The 25,145-nt window shown below is 38.1% G+C and overlaps 1 long non-coding RNA gene across 1 annotated transcript in view; it reads right to left on the reverse strand.

Moving 5' to 3' along the window:
* The window catches only part of LOC135967487 (uncharacterized), a 161,067-nt gene that overhangs the window by 59,686 nt on the left and 76,236 nt on the right, over positions 1 to 25,145 (reverse strand). Inside the window, exon 2 of the long non-coding RNA XR_010581642.2 lies at positions 11,396 to 11,513. This is a non-coding gene — a long non-coding RNA (uncharacterized lncRNA). The remainder of the gene's footprint in view (positions 1 to 11,395; positions 11,514 to 25,145) is intronic.

Below are 25,145 nucleotides of genomic sequence, written 5' to 3' on the forward strand. Positions count from 1 at the left end.
GCATATGATGTTGAGTTTTCCTTGTTTGAATGGAATTGTGAAGGCTTTTTTAAAAATATACTTCCATAGATCTTTTATTAGTAATTTAGGATGGACTTCTCTAATAGAGTTGACAAGCCAACATCTTAGCCCGTAAGTCCTTACACTTGGAGAAAAACACAAACGAAACACTGTGACTCAGCACATTTAGTGTGGGATCAGTCAGTAGTTCAGTGTTTTCAGTTCATGGCTTCCTAATGGAACTAACAGTATTGGAGGACCTTCATAAAGCACCTGGGGGATTCATGTTTTAACAAGGCAAGATGCCAAATGTCCAATGTAATTATATATAATCTATCACAGTGACTAAAGCTTGCACGAATAGAGAAGCACAAATTTCTCTAAAATATGTCAACTTGAGTTTCTACTGTTGAATTTTTTATGACAACACTTAAAAGCCAAATTAATTGATTTGATGTTCACGGTGTGCTGTCTGTCCTCTGGCATGATTCTTTTACTATACAACTGAGACATAGTGAGAAGAAAAATAAAGACTTCAAAAAAATCCCCAAGTGGATAAACCATGAAATATTTAAGAATGTACTATATTCTTTTTTTCTTTTTCTTGAGACATGTCACCCAGGCTGGAGAGTAGCGGCGCAATCTCGGCTTACTGCAAGCTCCGCCACCCGGGTTCAAGCGATTCTCCTGCCTCAGCCTCCTGAGCAGTTGGGACTACATGTGTGTGCCACCACACCCGCCTAATTTTTGTACTTTTAGTAGAGACGGGGTTTCACCATGTTAGTCAGGCTAGTCTCGACCTCCTGACGACCTTGTGATCCGCCTGCCTTGGCTTCCTAAAGTGCTGGGATTACAGGCGTGAGCCATTGTGTCCAGCCAATGTACTATATTGTTTAGAAAAGTACAACGTGGCTTAAAAAACCAAGCAAGCAAAAGACAATGTTAAATTGTCTCACTTTTCTCCCATGTCTGACTTAGCTATTTACCGATGTGTCTTCATATTTCTTAACTTTAGCATCCACTTAGTAAAAACAAATGAACCATTGTAATTTATTGAGATATTATTCATATATCATAAATTCTATCCCCTTAAAGTATTCATCTTAAGGGCTGTAGTATAATCATTATACAATTATCCCACTTTCTAATTCCAGAATATGTTCAGCACCTAAAAAGACACCTCACTTCTCATCCTCTAACAAGCTCTAATCTACTTTCTATCGATTTGCCTTTTCTGTACATTTCATATAAGTGGAATCATACAGTATGTGGCTGTTTTGTCTTTATTCATTCACTTAGAATATTGTTTTTAAGGTTCACCAATATTGTAACCAAGGATTGGTATGTAACAGTACTTTATTCATTTTATGGATGAATAATACTCCGTATAGATTTATCACATTTTTTGTTTATTCATCAGCTGATGGTCATTTGGAATGTTTCCACTTTTGGTGATCATAACTAATTGCTATAAACAATCATGTACACATTTTGGTAACAGCATATATTTCAGTACTCTTGGACATATATCTAGGAGCAGAATTGCTGGATTATATGGTAATTTTATTTTAAACTTTTATTTCTATGTTTAGAATATAAAATTCTATGTTTAACTCTTTGAGGAACTGCCAAAGTGGCTGCGCCATTTCACATTCCCACCACCAATCTATTTTTTTAAATTCCATTTTTAAAGCATCCTCACTATCACTCGTTGTCTCTTTTTAACATTATAATCATACCTATCCTAGGGGATGTGAAGTGCTGTCTCATGTGGGTTTGATCTGCATCTGCCTGACAACTGATGATGTTGAGCACCTTTTAATGCACTTATTGACCACTTGTATGTCTTTTTTGAAGCAATACTCATTCAAATTCTTTGCCTATATATTTAATTGGATTATTTGTCTTTTTAGTTATAAGAGTAAGATCGCTTTATATGTTATTTTTACTAGACCCTTATCAGGAATATTATTTAACATTTTTTCCATTCTCCGGATTGTCTTTTCATCTGCACTTTTTAAAAGATGCTTTATTTTCCAAGAATCATAGTTTGAACCTTAAGTGTTTGTCTTCTTTCTAACAAATGGTTTTGGTTAATTTTGGGCTTTCACAAACTAGCCAACCTCTGGGTAAGACATTTAAATTTTTTTTAAATTTTACATGAAAGGAATTTTTAATGAGACTGTAGTTTGTATTTTTCCCTTAATTCTACAACAACTGTCTCCTTCAATAGCATCTCTCTGTCTGCTACAGCCAGCACCTGGACCACTGCAATCTGTGAGGCTGTTTCACAGCCTCTTGTGCCCCATGGATTTAGCTCACCTCTAAAGATGCCACTGTTGAAGACACAATCACCTTTCTTATCAACACCATCATCCCCAGAGTCTCCCAATTGTTCAACTTGTCCCTGGGGTTGCCCAGGGGCCTTGGCCACCACTGTCAGTCCCATTATCATGGATTCATGGATTCTCATACTAGTACCACCAATATTGCTATCCATCGCCCCCATTCCGAAAACTACCCCAAGGCCAAGAATACACTATCCAGTATGCTAGCAGCAAACACGTAACTTGGTTACCTCGTGTAGGCATTATCAACTGGTAGATTTACTAAAGGCAGGCCAATGAATATACACATTATACAGTGTTTATTTCAGTGCCTCTGTGATATTTAAAACATTTTAATGTTGATATAATCATAAATAACAGATGTTTCAAAAATAGTACAATGTGATGTTCTGTACTTTTTGCCCAGGTTTCGCCAATGGTAACATCTCATGTAACTCCAGTACAACATCAGACTAGGAAATTGACATGGGTACAGCCTACTGACTTTATGCAGATTTCACCAGTTTTAATTGCCATCTCTGGTACCGCCAAAAGCCAAAGAGATCAGGTAATGCAATACCAAAGACAGCAGAGTTTTAGACTTGAGAAGAACCTGTCCATAACTCTTCAGACGCCACAGGAAGACAAAAGATTCCCAAAAGGTGGTGAGTGGTGCCTTTTTCTGTGTTACTTATGGGGCCTGAGTCATTAGAAGTTGCCCTGCTTCCAATTTTGCTCACCTGCAATTTATTCTGAACAGAGCAGCCAGACTGACTTCCTGCATGAAGTCTCCGGGCTCTGGTTTGCAAAGCTGCGTCTAGAGTGGCTGCTGTCTGCTTCTCCAACTTAGTCTCCCGGCAGTCAGTCTCCACTTCATCACTATGGAGTTGACCTTGTGCTACTTGTGGTTTGTCCTGAGCGTGGATCTGACCACAGGCCTGTGCCACTGCTATGCCTTCTGTCTGGGAGGCTCTTTTCCCAAGATCGCTCCCATGGCTTCTTCGAACTGCTCAGGACTCACTCATCTGTCACCCCTAGAGAAGTTTTCCCAAATCTGATGCACGGAGGTCATTACTTTGTTCTATTTTCTTTATGGTGCCATCGCTGTCTGCATTGCTTTTCTAAATCTGTTTTGTCTTCCCTTTCCCATACCAGGATGTGTGCTCTGTGAGGGCAGTGACTTTCCTGGCTTTCTTTGGTGTTATATCCTAATATCTAGAAGACGGCAGGGCTTCAGCAGAAATTTGTTGGACTATAGCTGATATTTGCTGAGTGAATGATGCCATGCTACTAACATTGCAGCAATTTCCTGGCAGCTGCCGTGTGCCTGTGTCCCCAACTTGGCATTGCCTCATGACCTGCAGTAAAGAATAGTGCTTCTTTCTCTCCATCTTCAGACCACTCACCTATTCTGCCCTGGAATTAATGACTACCCTATAAAACTGACAGAGAGAAGAACCTCCACTTCATTACTCCTGTGGCCTAAACATACCATGATAAACTAAACCAAACCCTCATTTGCTACACAGATCCTATTTTCACTGTGAAATTTAGGAAGGTAGGTCACCTGCTGAGGGAAACAGATCACTCTAAAATTTACTCTTTAGCATTTATTATCAATACTCAATAAATATTTAATTATGAGATAGATACCACAGTTTTGAAAAATCTCATAAACATAAAAAATGACTTGTTTGAGGTTTGTTTCTGTATTGCTGCTGTTGTTTTGACGGTCTCATTTTGTCACCCGGGCTCCAGTGCAGTGGCGCAACCTCAGCTCACTGCAACCTCCACCTCCTAGGTTCAAGCGATTCTCCTGCCTCAGCCTGTTGAGTATCTGGGACTACAGGCATGCACCACCATGCCCAGCTAATTTTTTGTATTTTTAGTAGAGACGAGGTTTCTCCATGTTGGTCAGGCTGGTCTCAAACTCCCAACCTCAGGTGATCCGCTCACCTCAGCCTCCCAAAGTGCTGGGATTACAGGCCATTTCTTTTCATTTATTTCTATTCATCAGCTGGCAATTATTTTACCCTGAAAATCTGATACTGGGTGTTAAACGGTGTTTTCATCCATTGACTATTACTCTAGAAATGGATCACTCTGCATTATAAAGAGGTCAGAAACTTTATGAAGTATGCAGATTTTCACTTTTTTTCTTGAGGGTTTCCATGACCCATGAGAACATCCACCAGTCTTTTCCCAAAGGGCTATAAATGTGGGGGTGAAAATGGGCCCCCAATCCCATCAACTTTCCAGAACCATGTGAACGGCGCAAAGGTTCCTGGGGATGGTTTTGGTGGACTCTCATCAATGAACATAGTCTAGTGCACTGGGTAAGTCCACGAGTTTATTCACTGGCCCTTGGGCAGAATGAGGGTGGGAAGTTTAGTAAGACTCACTGACCTTAGGTCTTGGAATGAGAATATCCAGGTAAAAATCCTGGCCCAGTTACAGAGTAACTGTGAGTTTTGGAAACTTTCTCAGCTTTTCATGCTTTTGTGAGGTAAAAACACTTACCTTACAGAGTTCTTGTAAGAAACTTAAAGCAACTTTCTGACCAATACATTCATTTTGTAATTCAGTAAGAACATCAGATAAACCATTTCTAACTCTAACCTAAAATCTCTGCTGCTCTGGCTCCGGTCCACTCTTCCCGCAGAGGCTGTGATGGCCTCATCATCATGCTCTGTCCCCACACCTTCCCGAGGCTTCTATTTTCTGTCTAAGCAATCCCAATTGCTTGAGTCTTCCCTCCAGGGCCTTATCTTGATTAACTGCTCATAATTAAAATTAAATTTGATGAACTGGAACCAAAGCTTTTAGTTGGCTTCTTTTTATCACTTTGCTCACTTAATTTAGTAAAATGCATAAAATGGAAAGAGTATAATTTTCTACTAATTAGAGGAAGGCTGAAAAGTAGAGTAATTTTCCGAATAAAAGAGACAAACTCTCAGTTCTTAATTTTCTCTGTATATCTGAACTTAGTACTGTAAAAACAAAACACCCTTTGATGTGTAAAAATCAGCTCAGATTGTGAGGAGATGTAATGAGTAGTTGTGAAAAAAGTATTCTGGAATATATTTGTCATATACTAGACTACATTTCTTATAACTGGAGATAATAAAATTTATACAAAAGTTTCATTTTATTTTTAAACTCATTTCTTAATATAAACAAATACGTGTGAAAAAAATTTTAATTTATCATATGTATCATAAATGTATATCATAAATAGAAAATTCAGATATCCAAATGAATTATGATTTATAAAGTTTATTTTTAGTTAATCAAAAGCCTTAAATCTACGCATAAAAGGGGCTAAGCCGATGAAGCCTAGGAAGTGGCAGGAAGATGGAGGATACCTGTCAGGAGATTGAGAACTGGAAAGAATCTTTGAAATTTCTGAGTGAGGACTAAGCTCTGATTTTTTATTTTGCCCAAATTCCTACCTAAGGGGTTTAGGAAGTCATGCCCTGCAAACCATAAATCCTCATCAGATGGGTTTTATTTGACCCTATGTATCATGGCTTACTTTTCAATCTGGCTCTGGAATAACATTACAAGACAAGGAAAAAAAAATATTTAACCCTAAAATGTATTTCCTTGCCATACCTTGAAACTGCCTGGCAAAGTCTCTTGTGGGAAAAATCCACATCCTATAGATAACCCCCTTCCCCCCTTGTTTTTTTTTTTTTTTTTCCTTTCTTTCCAGATCCAGGAGATAAAACAGCTAAGAGCCAGGCACCCTTTTAGGTCTGATAAGAAACATTTTACAACCTGCTCTCTCTCTGAAGTCAGCTGAGAGCTTCCTCTGCACAATAAAAGTTGGTCTCCACAATCCTTTATCTTAACCTGAACATTCCTTTCCATTGATCCCAGGTCTTCAGATAAACTCAACCAATTGTCAATCAGAAAATGTTTAAATTTACCTATAGCCTGGAAGCCCCTGCTTTGAGTTGTCCTGCCTTTCTGGACCAAACCAATGTATTTCTTAAATGTATTTTATTGATGCCTCGTGCCTCCCTAAAATGTGTAAAACCAAGCTGTACCCCAACCACCTTGGGCACATGTTCTCAGGACCTCCTGAGGGCTGTGTCATGGGCCCTGGTCACTGACATTTGGCTCAAAATAAATCTCTTAATATACTTTACAGAATTTGACTCTTTTTGTCGACATGAGCTAACATAGCTGAGTGAAAATGACCTAGGATATGTAAGTAAATTGAGTACTCTGAGTAAGTAGCAAATTCCATTAAAGAATATAGAGCCTGTTAGTAAAACCATCCCCACAGCGTTGTCAAGAATTGCATGCTGGGTTCTGGATAGAAATACAGCTCTAATTAAGCATTAATCAGGCTGCGCTTTGGCTCACTTCCTTGCTGCTGAAAGTCAGGTAGCACTCGATGCAGACCACCTCTCTCCCCACTGATCCTCTGGGTAGGCTTTCTGATGTTAAGATCATAAGACTTCTCTTTAAGAATTGATTTGCACGCCTATTGCTCCTATAGATAAAATACCCGACATTAGAATCCTGAGGCTTTTGTTTAAAGATTGCTTAAGATGTTTTTCTGATTCTGAATTCCAGTGAAACAGCTGATGCAAACCAGTTTGAAAACATCCACAGAAAAATAGAATCAGCATGAGAATGCAGTTTCTTCATTTCCCTGTCCCATGACTCCGCCCTGCACTCTGACCGAACAATAACTTCCACACTTCAGCCCACTCCCAAATCCTTAAAATCCCCAGCCTCAACTCCTAAGGAGAGACAGTTTTGAGATTTCCTCTTATCTTCTCATTTGGTAACCTTGTGATTCAACCTCTTTCTCGGTGGCAACGTGGTGTCTCAGCATCCCGACTTGCTGTATGTATTGGAAAATGGACCTACTGTGATTACATTAGGAGATGGCCACAAAGGGATGCTTACCCAACAAACACTTATTTTCTACCTATTATAGTTTTTGTGCAAGACCTTTTTTTAAATAAGACTATAGATTTTGGAAAAGCAAAATATATATCTAAGTTATTTTTTAATTTTTTCTCACAGTTTAACACAATGACTGGCACAGAGCTTATGCTCAACCCATATGTGTTAGAGAAAGAACTGAGAAGCTTCCATTTCTAGCACAATTACAGATTAGATAATCTTAAAATCTCTCTTAAAAAACACCTAGAAATGCTGCATAAACTGTAACAAGAAATTCTCAACAGAGAAAGGCAATGAAAATCTCCTAGATTCTGGCCGGGGGAGAAGAGTCACCACTGTGAAATACTCCTAGAACTTTCTCCCTAGCAAAGGCCTGCTCTCCACTGTGAAGGATAACCGAGTATTACCCACCTGAGGTAAGGATATTTTTCTGACTTCAGACCCCTTTAGCTTTCCTGTGTCGTCTGAGGAAGAAAAACACAAAAACAAAACAAAACAAAACTAGAAAATATTTATGAAAGTCGCATACCAAGGAGGCCACATACCAAGAAGGCCACTAAAAGAGTGGGATTTAATCCTAAGATTATACAGTAGTTTCTCTCCCCTATGACTTTTTACTGTCTCACCAACAGGGCTCCAGTGCAGTAACAGTGGGTTACAGCAAAAAGAGCTGCAAGATGAAAGTTCTCTTTGAGAAGTATGCAAGGAAGCTCAAAGTTAATAGTGTAGACAACGACAAGAACCCTAACGGAATGTGAAGGGTCTGGCACCCACAGCTACGGCAAACATTAAACACAGCCCAATTCTTTGTTAGATTATCATAAAACTTCACAGGAAAGGCCTATTTATCTCAGGTTCTATTCCCTAGTATATCGTGTTCAAATTTTCCTAAAAATGTACAAAGCATGCTAAGAGACAACAGAAACACAGTCCGAGAGACAAAGCAAGCATCAGAACCAGACTTAGATATGATACAGATATTAGATTATCTGACAGGGAATTTAAAAACTATGATTAATATGTTAAACATGCTAATAAAAAAATTAGACGCCATATAGGAAGAGACGGATAATGTAAGCAGAGAGACAGAAGATACATAAAAGAATCAGAAGGAAATGCTATGAATCAAAAGAAATAAAGAATGCTTTTGATGCACTCATCAGCATACTGAAAACAGCCAAGAAAGGAATTTAAAGATAGAGTCTGTAAAAAAATTCCCAAACTGAAATGTAAAGAGAAAAAATAAGATCCAAAAGAAAAAAAGAAAGATCCAAAAGATCCAAGAATTGTTCAACAACTTGAAAATACATAAACCACGCACCCTGGAATGGCAGCAGAAAGGGAGAACAAAGCAGAGAAAATATTTGAAGAAATAATGGCTGAGAATTTCCAGAAATTAGTGGCAGACAGCAAAACACAGCTATAGAGAATTCAGAAAACACTGAGCATAATAAATACAAAAAAAAAAAAAAAATCAAAACCTGAGAAAATCTTGAAACAATGCTAGAGAAATAAAACCCCTTACAAGTAGAGGAACAAAGTAAGTATTACAGTTTACTCCTCACCACAAACCGTGCAAGCAAGGGAGAGTGGAGTGGATATTTTAAATAGGATGAAAAAATCACCAACTTGGAATGTCTATGTCCAGAAAAATTATCCTTCAAAAGTGAAGGGGAAATAAGGACAGTCTCAGACAAACAGAAACTCAGGGAATTCCTCACTAGTAGAGCAACCCTTCAAGAAGTGTGGACAGAAGTTCTTCAGGGAAAAGAAAAATTATATCGTTCAGCAATTCTGATCTACATAAAGGAAGGAAGATCATCACTTAAATAACAAATGAGAATAAAATAAATCTTTTGTTTTCTTATTCATATTAATGTATGTATTAATAATATATTAGTTAATACATTAATTACAATTAATGTATTAAATGTATAATTGTATAATTGTATTAATACATAAGCTTTTGTTTAAGGTAACAGTAGCAACAACGTATTGGGTTATTACTGCCAAGGGCTAAGTGAAAGGACAGCAATGCTGTACTAGATAAGAAGTAATTGGGAAAACTGTTACATTTGACCTACATTTGAAGCAGCACAGTGATAATTTAGGTGGACTTATATTAGTTAAAAATATATATTGCACTTCTAGTGTAACAATTAATGTTTTTTAAAAAAGTATAATTGATATGGCAAGACAGAAGATAAAATGGAATCATAAAAATGTTCAATTAAAGCCAGATAAAGCATAAGAAGAGGAGAAAAAAACAAAGAACAAAGGTAATGAATAGAGATTAGCTATAAAAATGATAGAAACTGATTCAATCATACTCATAATAAACCAATAAAAATTGTCATCATGAATAAAAAATAAAATTATGTTATTTAAAATAAACCTACTTTAAATACAACAACTCAGATAGGTTGCAAGTAAAAAGTAAAGGAAATTTTACCATGGTAAATCTAACCAAAAGAAAACTGAAGTATATAGGTTAATATTAAACAAAGAAGACTTCAGAGCAAGACAAATTATTAGAGATAGAGAGAGGTATTACATACTGACAAAAAGGTCAATTTTCCAAAAACATGTAACAATCTAAGCATGTATGACTTAACAATAGAGCATCAAAGTACATAAGGCAAAAACTAATAGGACTGAAAACAAAAGTAGACAAATGCACTGTCACAGTTGGAGATTTCAACATGCCTGTTTTTGCAATTGATTGATAGGTCAAGCAGGCAGAAAATCACCGAGGATACAGTTGGCCTGCACAACACTATCAATTAACTTAGTCAAATGGACGTTTGTAGAATATTCCATCCAACGACAGCAGCGCACACTTTCATCTTAAGCTTATGTCGAATATTCATCAAGGTAAATAATACTCTGGGTCCTAAAACCCATCATAAGAAGTTTAAAATAATTAGAATCATACAAAGTATGTTCTCAGACCAAAATGAAATTAAACTAAAAATACATACCAGAAAGATAGCTAGAAAAGCCACAAATATTAAAAAATGTAAATATATCCTTGTAAATGAGTCATGCCAAATAAGTAGTCTGAAGATAAACCAGAAAGTATTTTGGTCTAATTGAAAATACAACTTCTCAAACTTTGGGAGACTTAGAGAAAGGAGTGCTTAGAGTGCTTATGTTACAAATCCACAGAGAACTAAAAGCAATCGTCTAAGCTACCTTATTACTACCTTAGTGATAACAGAAAGAAGTACAATTTATATCTGAAGGAAGCAAATAAAATAACAAAAATTAAAGTAGAAATCAAAAAGATGAAAAAAGAAGAAAATAAAGAAAATCAAACTAACCAAAAGATGGTTCTTTAAAAACATAGATGTACTTGATAAAATCTAACTAGCCTAGCACAGAAAAAGAGAGAGAGAGATAGACAGAGACAGAGCACAAGAAATGCAGGAGAGGTCATTACTACTACTACCATGGATATGAAAAGGAGAATAAAATAACACTATGAACAACTTTATGTCCATAAATGGATAGTTTTTGTATATAAACAATACCAAAAAAAGACCAAAAAATACCAAAATCACACAAGGAGAAACAGAACATTTGAATAGCCCTGTATCTATTAAAGAAATTGGGTAAATAATTAGTAATCTTCCAAAAAAGAAAAGTACCATGCCCAGATGGTTTCAATGGTTAATCTTACCAAACATTAAGGAGAAAATGACTTTAATTTTTTACAACTTCTTCCAGAAAATAGAAGCACAGGTAATGCTTCCTAGTTCATTTTATAAGCCTAGGATTACCTTGATTCCAAAATCAGACTAAGGCACATCCAAAAAAGAAAACTACAAATCAATATCTTCAGTGAACACAGGTACAAATATTCTCAACAAAACATGAGCAAATCAAATCCAGCAATGTATAAAAAAATCTCTTCATCATGACCAAGAGGAATTTATTCTAGGTATGCAGGGCTATTTTATCATTTGAAAATCAGTATATTTAATCTTTTATATCAACAGGCTTAAAGGAAAAAATGTATTATTATATCTGTAGATGCAAAAAAAAGCATTTGACAAAATCCAATACCTATTCAGGATAAAAACATAACTCAGCACACTAGAAATACAGGGAACATTCTCATCTTGGTAAAGAATACTTACAAGTATTCTACTTCTAGCATTATATTTGATGGTGAGAAACTGGTTGTTTTCCCCCAAATATTGGGAACTGGCAGGATGTCCACTTCCATTTCTCCTATTCTGCCTGCCACTGCAAGACCTAGTGAAGGGAGCGAAACAAGAAGAGAAAGTAAAAGGCATACAGATTGGGAAGGAAAACAGAAAACTACTTTTGCTCACAGATAACAATTATATGTGACAATCTTAAGGATTCAACAAAAATACTTCTGGAATTGATAAGTGACTGTAGCAAGGTTGTGGACTGTAATGTTAATTTATTAAAGGCAACTGCATTTCCATGTCTCAGCAATAAATAATTGGAATTAGAATTATTTTTTAAAAATACCACTTACAATAGCACCAAAAATCATGGCATACTTAAGGTATAAGCCTAATAAAATATGTATAGGGTCTATATACAAAAATAAAATTGATGAAAGAAATCAAGAAAGGTCTAAATAAATGTAAAGATAGTTCACATTTCTTAATCTGAAGCGCAAATTAGGATGTCAATTATTCTCCATTTTAATAAATTCAACACAATCCCAATGAAAATTTCAATAAACCATTTTATACATATCAACAAACTAATTCTAAAATATACATAAAGGCAAAAAAACCTACAATAGCTAACACAATATTGAAGAAGAAATGTAAGTTAAAGATGCATACAACCCAATTTCAAGATTGTTGTAAAGCTCCAAGAATCAAGACAACATGATTATGAGCAAAGGAACAGACAGATCAAAGGAACAGACTAGTCACCTTATCCACGGCAAAGGCTCTGAAGCCATTCAATGAAGAAAGGATTCTCTAAAATGAGGCTAAAACAGTTGGATATTTATATGAGCAAACAATAAAACCCAAGACATAGACTTTGCCCTTTTCACAAAAATTAATTCAAAAGATATAATGAACTTAAAATCTGAAATGCAAAATTACTAAACTTTGAAAACAGCAGAGAAAATCTAGGTGAATTTGGGTTTGGTGATGAGTTTTTAGATACTCCACCAATCCATAAAAGTTAGATTTGATAATTTTTCTTAAAATAGAAAAGGTATTTTCTGTGAAAGTCACTTTTAAGGGAGTCAAAAGGCAAACAGACCCAGACTGGGAAAAATATTTGCAAAACACATATCTGATAAAGGACATATATCTAAAATATGCAAAGGCTCTTAAGAATAAAAAAAAATCCCAAGTAAAAAATAGGCAAAAGATCTGCACAGGCATACCTCACCAAAGGAAGAAAATACACAGAAGGCAAATAAGCATACGAAAATATGGTCAACATGATTTGTCATGATGGAACTGCAAGTTTAAACAACAATGACATATCACTACACATGTATCATCCACATAGGACAGGTGGAATCCCATATAACCAACTTGCTGCTCACTTGTGGTACCTGCAAGGAACCAGCACCATCAACGGAGCTCAGCACTGATTTCCATGGTAATGGCAGTTATATCAGCCTTGGGAAGGGAGTTATTTCCATGTGTAACCTCTATCCTTCTGCCAAAGAACCCATTGAGCAGGTGCTGGCGTGGATAAGGAAAGATGATGACTACTGTTCATAGCAGAATCATGTTCATCATCTGATGCCTCCTCTACTTATCTGGTGCCTCCTCTGAAATGGGTATCTTCACACTCGGTGTCCCTCCCAAGAATCTGTCCACCCACTTCTTCCCCAGGTCTCTTTATTGCAAATACTCTGATTATGCTATTTCTAAGTCCCAAAACAATTGATCAAATGACTGACTACTGCTATGATCTGAATGTGTACCCCAAAGTTCACATGAAAGAAATTTAATCCCCAACGCAAGTCTTGGGAAAGTGGGGCCTAATGGGAGGTGTTTAGGGTGGAGCCTTCATGAATGGGCTAGTGGCCCTATAAAAAGGGCATGCAAGACTGGGCTCTGTCTCTCTTCTGCTCTTCTTCCATGTGAAGACATGATATTTCTCTTCTCCAGAGGACACAGCACCTTGACGCTGTACATCTCAGCCTCCAGAATGGTGAGAAATAAATTTCTGTTCTTTTTAACTATGCAGCCTCAGGTATTCTATTATAGCAGCTCAAATAGACTAAAACAGGTACTGTCCACGAATCAATGTCAATCAATTGCTTAGCCCCCTACCCCTTCATCCACACCAGGATCAGCATGACCTGGTTATTTGATGTCTTTATCTTTCTTGGTTATCTTTTTAATAAAGTGTATGGGATGTGGCATGATGGCAAGGACACCTGACCAGGAGTTGAAAGTTGGAAAACCCAGTCAGGAGTGTGGTCTAGGACAAGTAACTATGTAACACCCTATCTTAGCTCATTTGTGTTGCTACAAAGGACTACCTGAGGCTGGCTGATTTGTAAAGAAAAGAGGTTTATTTGGCTCATGGTTCTGCAAGCTGTACAAGCAGCATGGCACCAGCATCTGCATCTGGTGATGAATTCAGGCTCTTTCCATTCATGGTGGAAGGGGAAGGGGAGCTAGCATGTGCAAAGATTGTATAATGGGGCCAGGGGTCTGGAGGTGCCAGGCTTTTTTAAACAATCAGCTCTCATTGGAACAAATAGAGTGAGAACTCACCACTGTGAGGACAGCACCAAGACATTCATGAGGGATCCACTACCATGACCCAACACTTCCCATCAGGCCCCACATTCAACATTGGGGATCACATTTTAACATGACATTTGGAGGAGTCAAATATCCAAACTATAGCTCATCTTTTTTTTTCCTCAGGATTTTTATCTGTAAAATCAGTATACTGAAGGAGATGAAGCTTGAAATATAGCGATTGGTTTTGTGGTTGTAAAAATTGGTATCTAAAAACTGAAGATAATTTAAAGGATAAATGTGTTTATATTTCATCTCATCTATAGTCATGTAGGAATTTGAATAATTTTGCATTTTAAAATTGTTAGTAAATACATTTAAAATTGTGTTATAATGGATGCATTTTTTTTTTTTTTTTTTGAGATGGAGTTTCTCTTTGTTGCCCAGGCTGGAGTGCAGTGGCACAATCTCAGTTCACTGCAACCTCCACCTCCCAGGTTCAAGTGATTCTTGTGCCTCAGCCTCCCAAGTAGCTGGGATTACAGGTACCTGCCACCATACTCAGCTATTTTTTTTTTTTGTATTTTTAGTAGAGATGGGGTTTCGCCATGTTAGCCAGGCTGGCCTTGAACTCCCGACCTCAGGTGATCCATCCACTTGGCCTCCCAAAGTGCTGGGATTACAGGTGTGAGCCACCACGCCCAGCCTGGATGCATATTTTTACAACTTCTTTCATATAGTTGTTTATGTTAGATATTCCAGTATAATACTGATTGTATAATATTTATGGTGATAAATTATAGTCAATATTTATTGGCCACTCACTTTTGATAGGCACGATGCTTATTTCTTAACATGCATCATTTCATGTAGTTTTCACCACAACTCCATAAGATAAATGCTATTGCCTTAGATTGGATTCCCTTTGGACAAGAGCTTTGGATGGAAAAAGGTGATTTGAAAAGTGATGAGAAGAAGAATTGTGAGTGAAACAGGAAAAAGAAGGGAAAAGTGCAATAATGAGCATAATACTGCTGTGAACGACTGGGGCTCAAATCCTTCGAGGAGCCTCTGTAAGACTGTTTGAAACACAACTGACAGCTCTTCCATTAAGACAGGGGGTCTCCCTGCTGAAACCCCAGCTCTCGTTAATTGACAGTGTTCTCAAGGCACTGATTCCTGCACTTCTGCCTGCCTAGAGAGAGGGCAAGCAGGGCCCGTGTCCAGAGAATACTTTCAGGCAGAGTAATACAGGAATAGGGGTCAGGACGGGGGGCATTCAGAGAGGCTGATGCAATACAAGCAGGCTGCCAAAAGCTACTGTTATTTTTGTTCTTTTGTAAATTAAGAAAATGCCCAGTGGCACATGAGCAGCTAGTGGGGGGGCCCAGTTTTGAAGCCAGGCAGTCTGGCCCCAGAGTCTACACTGTATCCTGAAATGAAGATGTAGTCGAAATTTCATTAGAATCTCTAACAGGGTTGTAAATGCCTCACTTTGCAAGAGTTATAAGAATTTAAGCTTGTACTCATAATACCATTTTGGAAGGTTAAATGTCATTCTAAAATGTTGAGTTTTAATCTTGGAGGTTTCATTCCCTCTGAAATACCTGCTGCAGGATTCTGACAGGTGAAAGCTTATGTTTTTTTTTTTTTTCTATCTCAGAAATACTCTTTTTTGAATCCAAGAAGACAATGCAAATCTTTATTCAGCAATCATTAATTCCTCTTCTTTAAACTTCCTTTATTCACTGAACCTTGTATGAACATTGTTCTACTCCAGTAAATACATACCCAGAGTATCATTTTTATTTGCTGTCGTGCATATTTAGACTATTCTCAAGTTTCCTGTTACATAATTTCTATGCTTTTTCATATGAATATTTGAGAGAAATATTATAGGAAAGCACTTCTATTAAGGGAAAAGATGTGAAAACAGATGTGACATTTACTTTCTTAACTTGCTTTCCTGCAAGGATTCTTGCTACTAGTTGCTGCAACTCGTCTGAGAGAGTATCAAAATGTTGCTCTTCAACCTCAAATGTCTGGAGTCTCTGCCATCTGTTCTTCCTCCTGTATACTCTGAAGAGAACTTGTATAACTAAAAGAGATAAAGCACCTATTTACTGAGGAGCCAAGGAATCAAAGTGTATCATCTAGTGGGGATGACTTAAAATTCCAAATTAGAAGGTAATTCTTAAAGACTTAAATGAATACAAGCAATCCCCTTAGTGGGTCTCCCTTGCAAAGAGTACCAAATAATTCCAACATTTTAAAGTACACCATGGTCTGCTTCATTAACTTTTGGATGGGAGCAAGAAAAGGAGAAAAGTAAATGGAGTTTATCCTGCAGCACAGGAAGATTTTCTGGTAATGGCACTGAATGACTGCCCTTGCACTCAGAAAATACTGACCAACCCAACAATGTTCAGGACATTGGATGCTTAGAAATCCTCTGTGGTCTCCATCAAAATTGACAAACTGAGGTACCAATCAAGATGCATAATGCAAGCACACACCAAAATCGTGGCAAATCTGGGGTTAGAAGCCTCAGTGAGATGGGAATGTGATGTAGTGGCATTCCTGGGACCAACAAGCCCAGTGAGAAGGCATGGATAACTTAAGAACTACACCAATTGAAGAGCATCCTTGTATGGTATTGACAGTTGATTCAACTTGTCCAACATGACCTTGGATCTTTTTGGGAGAAGATGAATTCTGACTTCTGTGGACATGGCTGAAGGGACCCACATCATATAAAGTTTTAATTCCACTCCAGGGCAATTGACCTGCAATCACTGGATATGTGTAGGGAGACTCCCTGAAACTATTGCTATGGAATAAAAGATAAAATGCTCCTGATTACTGTAAATACAAAATTGCATGCAGGATTGTGTAAAGACAATGCCAGGTTGGAATGCCAGAATGAACCAACAGCGCATGATGTGCTTCCCCCTGCAGAGAGCCTGTGAATGGACATGTAGTCAGGGAGGTTTCACATCACCAAGATTCCTATCCCAGAAAAGCAGATGTTCATAGCTCTGGGAATGGAATGCGACTCTTGTGGAGAGCCTATAAACGGACGCATTAGGGAAGGGGAGCACCTGTTCATGTGGATAAGATAGGGCTATAAATGCCCTCATCTTGCCACGGCTCTTCTAGGCCTCTTCAGCATTAAGGCATACTCCCTTCTGAGAATTTCTGGTCTAACCAGTTGTCTAGCTTCACGTCCTGTTTCTATGGATTGTTTGTAACCAGCTTTTGCTGCAACTGTTACTGCTGATTAATATCTTGCTAATCATAGGTTATGGAAAGACTATGTTCCTGTTTTAAGGCTCTGTTAGAAATTACTGATGCACACACTATCTTGTAAATTCTTACCTCTGTATACTGTACTTTTGCATACAGATGTTGTGTTAAAGAATTACTTCATCCTCATGTGACCATCTCACCTCATAATCAAATGACCCTAAATCCCTCACTAACCTACTGCCACCCTCACTGAACTTAATAATAAATGCTGGTATATCCAGTGCATTGGCAGCACCATGGGACCAGAAGGCAGTGACTCCCCTGGACCCAGCTTTCACTATCTTGTATGTGTCTATTATTTCTCGAGCTGCCAATCTGCTTGGGAACAAACAGAGAGCCCCACTGCATTGTGGGTTGCTGACCAGATCCTGCAATAGATATCGGGTCAAAAGTCTGCCCCTCTTTTCTCCACTTGGGATGACTCTACAAAGATTTCCCAGCCCAGAGCTCTCTGTGGGATCATCTGATATCAGGGGAACCAGCCCCCAATATTTCAGCATAAGTCCTTTCTATTTTCCCTAAGTGTGGGCTGGTCTGAGAAATAAAGAGAAAGAGTACAAAGAGAGAAATTTTACAGCTGGGTCTCCAGGGGTGACATTAGATATTGGTAGGACCATGATGATGACCCCGAGCCGCAGAACCAGCAAGTTTTTATTAGGGATTTCAAAAGGGGAGGGGGTGTACAAACAGGGAGTAGGTCACAAGGACCACATGCTTCAAAAGGCAATGAAGATCACAAGGCAAAGGCAAAATTAGAATTACTGATGGGTCTGCGTCCTGCTGTGCATGCATTGTCTTGATAAGCATCTTAACAAGAAACAGGGTTTGACAGCAGAGAACTGGTCTGACTAGAATTTACCAGGCTGGGATTTCCCAACCCTAGTAAGCCTGAGGGTACTGCAGGAGACCAGGGTGTATTTCAGTCCTTATCTTGACCACATAAGACAGACAATTCCAGAGTGGCTGTCTCTAAACCTCCCCCCAGGAATGCATTCCTTCCCCAGAGTTATTCCTTGACGGGAGAAGAATTCAGTGATATCTCTCCTACTCGCACATCCGTTTATAGGCTTTCTGCCAGAAGGAAAATATGCCTGTATTCTGCCCGACCCCACAGGCAGTGAGACCTTATGGTCGTCTTCCCCGTTCCCTGAAAATCACTGTTATTCTGTTCTTTTTCAGGGTGCACTGATTTCATATTGTTCAAACACACATGTTCTACAATCAATTTGTACAACAGTATTCCTGAGGTGGCGTACTTTCTCAGCTTACGAAGACAACAGAATTAAGAGATTAAAGTAAAGACAGGCAAAAGAAATTATAAGAGTATTACTAGGGAAGTGATAAATGTCCATGAAATCTTCATAATTTATGTTCAGAGATTGCAGTAAAGAAGGATGTAAGAAATTATAAAATTATTACTTTTGGGAACTGATAAATATCCATGAAATCTTCACAATTTATGTTCTTCTGCCTCAGCTCCAGCCAGTCCCTCCATTCAGAGTCCCTGACTTCCCACAACAATCTGAGAGTACCCTATACCATGTATGGGAGTCTGACTGATCTCTCTGCCAAACTTTTTCCCTCCTATTCCTCCTACAGTTGTGGATTGCAAGGGAACTCTTCAATCAACTCTCTGCATGTAGATCTCCATCTGTTTCTTGGGAAACCAAACCCAATACATGAGGCTATCTTCAGCTGTCTTTACATATTTAAGAGTAAGACATTAAAGAACTAAACAGAAAGTTTGTCAATATGTTGAAACATTGATTAACTTTTAAGATTCATTCTAGAAGTACTGGAAGAGGTGTCAACTCTTTCTTTGCAGAATGCTCAAATATTGGGATATGAAAGTCTATTCTGACAAGCCATTGGATTAAAGCAGAGAACACTCCTCCATATTCTGTTTGGGTCTAAAGCCCCATCAGTAGTGTTCTCTGAGTTGAGCAGAATATGGAGGTTGATCTGTGAAGATATTGGAAAAAGAAGTATGGGGACATGAGGACACTAGTTGTGGTAGAGAGCAGAAGTGAGACACAGGGCTGAAAATAGGATATTCAATACAGGTCTACCTAGGAAGTAATTGGACCTCTTGTTCCCCGTCCCTGGCTTGTTTTCTTCCTTTCTTTTTTTTTCCTTTTTGAAACAGACGCTCACTCTGTCACCCAGGGTGGAGAGTAGTGGCACAATCTCGGCTCACTGTGATCTCTACCTCCCAGGTTCAAGTGATCCTCCTGCCTCAGCCTCCATAGTAGCTGGAATTACAGGTGCCTGCCACCATGCCCAGCTAATTTTTGTATTTTTAGTAGAGATGAGGTTTTACCATGTTGACCAGGCTGGTCTTGAACTCCTGGCCTCAGGTGATTCACCCGCCTCAGCCTCCCAAAGTGTTGGCATTACAGGTGTGAGCCACCACCCCAGCCCCTGACTCATTTTCTAAACATCGGAAACCAGGCCAGCTGCAGCCTCCTTCCCAGGAAGGCAATGGTGGTGTAGAGATGCCATTTCAATTCATTGACTTTCAATCAAGTCATTAGTATTTGCTTTCAGTCCAATTCTCAATCAGCCTTCTGTGAGCCTAAGCCAAACCCCTGACAATTTCAAAGGATCTACAGGCCTAATTATCTTAAGTGTCATTACTATGCTTCTCTGCAGACACTAGCTTTTGTCTTCACTGATCATTAAACTGGTTACCAACTCTGGCTCCATTCTCCTTCAAACATCTGCCCTTACCACTCCTTTGTTGCTGTCCAATGTACTGACCTTTCTGCCTCTTTGTTCTTAGCCTTTATCTCTGTCTCTTTTACTCTTCTCTGTCCTCCCTCCAACTCCAATCAATCCAACTCCTAAGCTCGATAATACATTTTTTAAAGAAAAACAGCAGTTTTTCAACAGACCCTTATTTTTCCCAGCCAATTCATTATTTTCAATTTCCATAAAATAAAACTGCAATTTAAAATTTTAATCCATGGACAAATTCTGCTGCATCCTTTTCACTTTCTCCTCATCATCATTCATGAGCAGATCCATCTGGGGAAGGACTGGCCAAGTTCTATTTTTCTAGGACAGAGCAGCTCAAGAGGAGACATGGTCACTTAAACGGGTGCTTGGCTGAGTCCGTCTCTGAGGCAAAGCATAAGTCAGATAAGTGGAAAGTCCACAGGGTGTGTTGTTTCTATGTAAATGATCTCTGTTCCAACCCCACAAACACTTTTTGCTGTTGTTACCATGGGTTGCTTTGAAACAATTCTGCTTTCTTTTGTTTCACTGATTCATGCTGTGTCCTGCCCAGAAAAGTAGTTCTGACACCTCCTACATCTTCTGATTTCTCCCACAAACAGAAGAGTCAGACTGGAAAATAAAAAGAATGTATCTGGCCAGTGAACTGAGGAATTCAAAGAATGTTCTTTCCTTGTATGTTCTTTCCCTACCCACTGTGGAGATATTACTGTCTTCACTCAGTTATTAAGAACTTCTGTGGAAAAGTATGAGGTCAGTTATATTTTCTTCTTAAGAGATGACTGAGCTTTTAACTAAAAGGACCAAATAATTCTTTATTTTATTTATTTAATCTTTCCAATTCAGTGACTTCATGGGGATATGACTTAATGTTGATCATCTGGATCTACTGTTACTTTTAAATAACCCAGACTGAAGTGATTTTTTTTTTAACTAAGGAAATCATAGTTTATTTTTAAAACAAGAAATATATTTTCTGTTTCTTCATTCTGAAAACACAATTATGGAACTGGCTTTTTTCTTTTTTTTTTTGTCAGACTCATGTATCAATCAACTTCTCTGCAATATTTTCTCTCTCTGTTCTTTCCCATTTTCTAGTTCTTCCTCTGCAATTCACCTAAGTCTAGTCTCCCCGACCCTGACTGAGTATTCAGTGCAACTCATTTCTGTAATGCTTTTAGTTTTATTTTACATTTCCTTCTCCTAGCTTACATATTATCTTCAATTGCCCACATTTTTCTTTTTTGATTTTATATCTTTGTCACATTTTTTTCACACACTTCATGTTTACTTTAATTGCCTAAAGGGAATGGATACTTATTTCAAAATCTCTGTTTCCTATTGTGATTCTTCAGTCATATTCTACTTTTTTTTTTTTTTTTTTTGAGACAGAGTCTCGCTGTCACCCAGGCTGGAGTACAGTGGCACGATCTCAGCTCACTGCAACCTCCGCCTCCTGGGTTCAAGCGATTCTCCTGCCTCAGCCTCTTGAGTAGCTGGGATTATAGGTGCCCGCCACCATGGCTGGCTAATTTTTGTGTTTTTAGTAGAGATGGGGTTTCACCATGTTGGTCAAGCTGGTCTCAAACTCCTGACCTCATGATCTTCCTGTCAGCCTCCCAAAGTGCTGGGATTACAGGCGTGAGCCACCGTGCCAGGTTTCTACTATTGTTTTTACACTTTATCTTTCTTTCTTCTTGTGTGTATTAGAATGTGTGCATGTTTACACTGGTACATGTTTACACTTGTTTATACAAGGTCACTGTGTGCCTGCCTTTGCTTCTCTGACATTGGCTGTTGTCCCTAAGGTAACCATGTGTGGTAGGGATGGGGAAAGAGACAAAATGAATAGAATCAGTGGCGACTTCCGTTGTGCTAGATTCATTTTTCTCCCCATGTGATGTCAGCACAGCCCAGGGCACTCACTCCGCCTCATAATTCCCATCCATGCTTGGCAGTGAGATGAGACTGGCAAGATTCATAGTCCTACCCCTCCAGCCCAGGTCTCTGTTGGGTGATTGAGTACTTGCTTTTTCTGCTGGTCTGACTCTAAATAGCAGCACGTGCTTGTATCCATTTGATTTCTTCCCCTCTTCTTTTCACCACTGTTTAATCCACTTCTACAGGTAAGGAAGTCAGGTCACAGGAAGTTAAAATGTTATTTATCTGCAGAATTTATCATTGTGAACCCATTTCCTCTGCCATTTTGTGGTATTTAGCTCAATACTTAGGAGGATGTTCTCAGGCCCCCCACTCACATTGCTCTGTCTCACTGTATTCAGGAAGGACTGCTGTTTGAGGCTTACCTGGTAATATAAGGTATGTGTATATATGCTGCATCCTGCTCACATTTTAGAAGGCTGCACTTTTGTCTCTCAGCAATCCCACTCACTATGGCTCAAATTTTAACTGTGTGGAAGAGCACAGTTTTTTCTTTTTCTTACCAAAAAGAAAAAAAAAAGTAAGTTCTAAAAGGCTCACTGAAAGCCCATTTTTAAAGGTACAAACTCTTCAATTAATATTAGGCCAAAAGACATCCAGCAATCCCTGGTTGCTAGACTAACTGAAGATCTGAAAATATATTTAAATTTTTGACATTCATTTTGTTAGTCAGTTTGTCTTGTATTTTGTAATTCTTCCGAGTGCACATTAACAATCGTTTTCATGTGGCATCTGAATCACTCTGACCTCTGAATTGTTTCTACTTTCAAATCATTAATGCCATAAGTACATCAAATATTATTTCCTTTCTCTTTTAAATTTCTATGTAGATCTATTTTCATGTTAATTTAATCATGTCCCTCTTCTCCTTTTAACATTCCCATTGCTTTTTGAATTGTGAGATCAAAAGGCACACACAGAGCAAAATTTCTGAACACTGGGAGCAATGCTAAGAAGGTTGTTTCCAGCTATCAGTAAACTGTAGAGTTGGTACAGTGCACATTTGTGAAAGTTTGTTAGTGGAAATTCTACATATTGAGGAGCCTCTATATTTGGGAGATATTTTCTAGAGTCTTAAGCTTGGGAATTCTTGGCAAATAATATTGGAAATTAGTATTCCTTGTCCCATTTTTATTTTCACTTTATGAGTTTTGGTAGGCTGCAGAAAGTACAGTTGAGTAAACATATCTTGACTCTGCTGAACTTGTTTTGCATTCCCTCCTGTCACATGAAGGAATGAAGGAATATTGCAAGGCACATTTTTTATGATGCTCAACAAATGTGTCAGTTATACAGATCTAATTTGTTGAACTTGATGAACAGGCAAAGAGACATTAGGAATATTCTAAATTTATACTCTAGCCTGAAGTGTGAACATGGCTTCTCACAAATTGTTGCAAGCTGGTATGGTTGTTCTATTTAAGTTTTAAATTACTTTAATTTTTTTCTTTCTTTTTTTTGGCAAATATTATTAGACATGATTACAATGTTCCCTTCTGAGGCTGATAATATTTTACATGCCATTACATAGCTGAACTAAATATACTGCAAAGTCTTATACACAACTTTTAAGTAAGAAATCTTTGAAATTTCTGAGGACTAAGCTCTGATTTTTTATTTTGCCCTGCAAATGAAATTTGCAGATTTGCAGACAAATAAAATTTTTCTTGCTATTAAAACATAGTGAGAGAATACGGGCTTATTTTAGGATGTAAAACAAATGGAAACCATGTTACACTTCTACTCTAACAACAAGGAAAATCCAGATATTGACAAAATCAATATCTTTAGAATCAATCAGAGAGCTGAGGTGGCAGAGCAATCAAGTAGCCTAAGATCTAAGGAAAGAGAAGCACTTCCAAGGATTGATGATATGTGAGCATTGACTTGAGGCAGAGGTAGACAGGACTGCCATGAAAGCCATATAAGCAGGTAAGATGGCAACCAACATTTTCAATGATTTGTTAAAGGCCAACAGCAGATTAACATGAGAGTATAGCACCTTAAGAGTCTCAGACACTCACTTGCAGGCTCTTCTCCATGGTCCTCATAAAAACCAATTTGAGTCAAGCAGGAAACCAAAGGGAGATTCCCTTGGAGGTATAGGTCTGAAAAAAGGGAGGATCTGCTACTGCAGGAAACGCAGACAGCCTCACCTGTATCAATCATCCCTACAATGCAAAAGCCTTAGGCCACTGGTCAAAGAGCAGGAGAAACATGTTGCCTCCAAAACAAAGGTGAAAATTTGCTGCTGAAGGTTGAAAATAGGAAAAAATGAAACCTTTTAATTCTGGGGAGAGGTAAGAAACCATTCTGGGCTCAGGAAATTAGAGATTGCCTACTGCTGGCAGAAGGGTAGGACTACTGACAAAGCTCCACCACTATGACCCAGAGATAGAGGACTTGCCTAACACATTCTGGACCGAGAATATGGCATTCTACAGTCAGAGGAGAGGGTGAGACTGTGGAGAGAGATTCCCTTTGAGGATCAGGTATTTGAGGAAGGTCTAAACCTGAAGGTGATAAATTGGCTCCCATGCTAAGCTTGAGAGGAATGTGAATCCAGTGATAGTTTGATGGTAACATAAGAACAAAATATGTAACCCAGTTTAAGTTGTTATAAATTGACCCAATCTCTTCTCTACTCCCAATATTAAAACCAAGAAGAAGAAGAGCTATGCCAATTTTCAGACATAAATACTATTTACCTCATTTCCTACTATTTTACCCTCAATGTCCAGCCTTCAACCAAAAATTATGGGACACACAGGATAGCATGAACAAATAAACCACTGTCAATGCTACTGTCAACAGACTAAATCAATCAACGAAACTAAATTCAAGTATAAATCTGATGTTTAAGCTATCAACCAGGGAATTTTTAATAAATCTATAGGTAATATGTTAAAGGCTGTAGTAAAAAACATACATGAACAGTTGTAGAGTATTATCAGAAAGATAGAAACTAAAAGCAAGAATCAAACAGAAATTCTAGAAATAAAAAACAGTAAGAATTCTGTTGAGAAGGTCATCAGTGGACATGAGACAGTTGAGGAAAATATCTGTGAATGTAAAGATAATGTCAATTGAAATTACCAAAATTGAAATAGAGAAAAATACAAGTTTAAAGAAATCTAGAACAAAGCACTCAAGAGCTACGGGATAACACCAAATAATTTAACCTATGTGT

This window comes from Macaca fascicularis, chromosome 15, assembly GCF_037993035.2.
Source record: "Macaca fascicularis isolate 582-1 chromosome 15, T2T-MFA8v1.1".
Classification (NCBI taxonomy): Eukaryota; Metazoa; Chordata; class Mammalia; order Primates; family Cercopithecidae; genus Macaca; species Macaca fascicularis.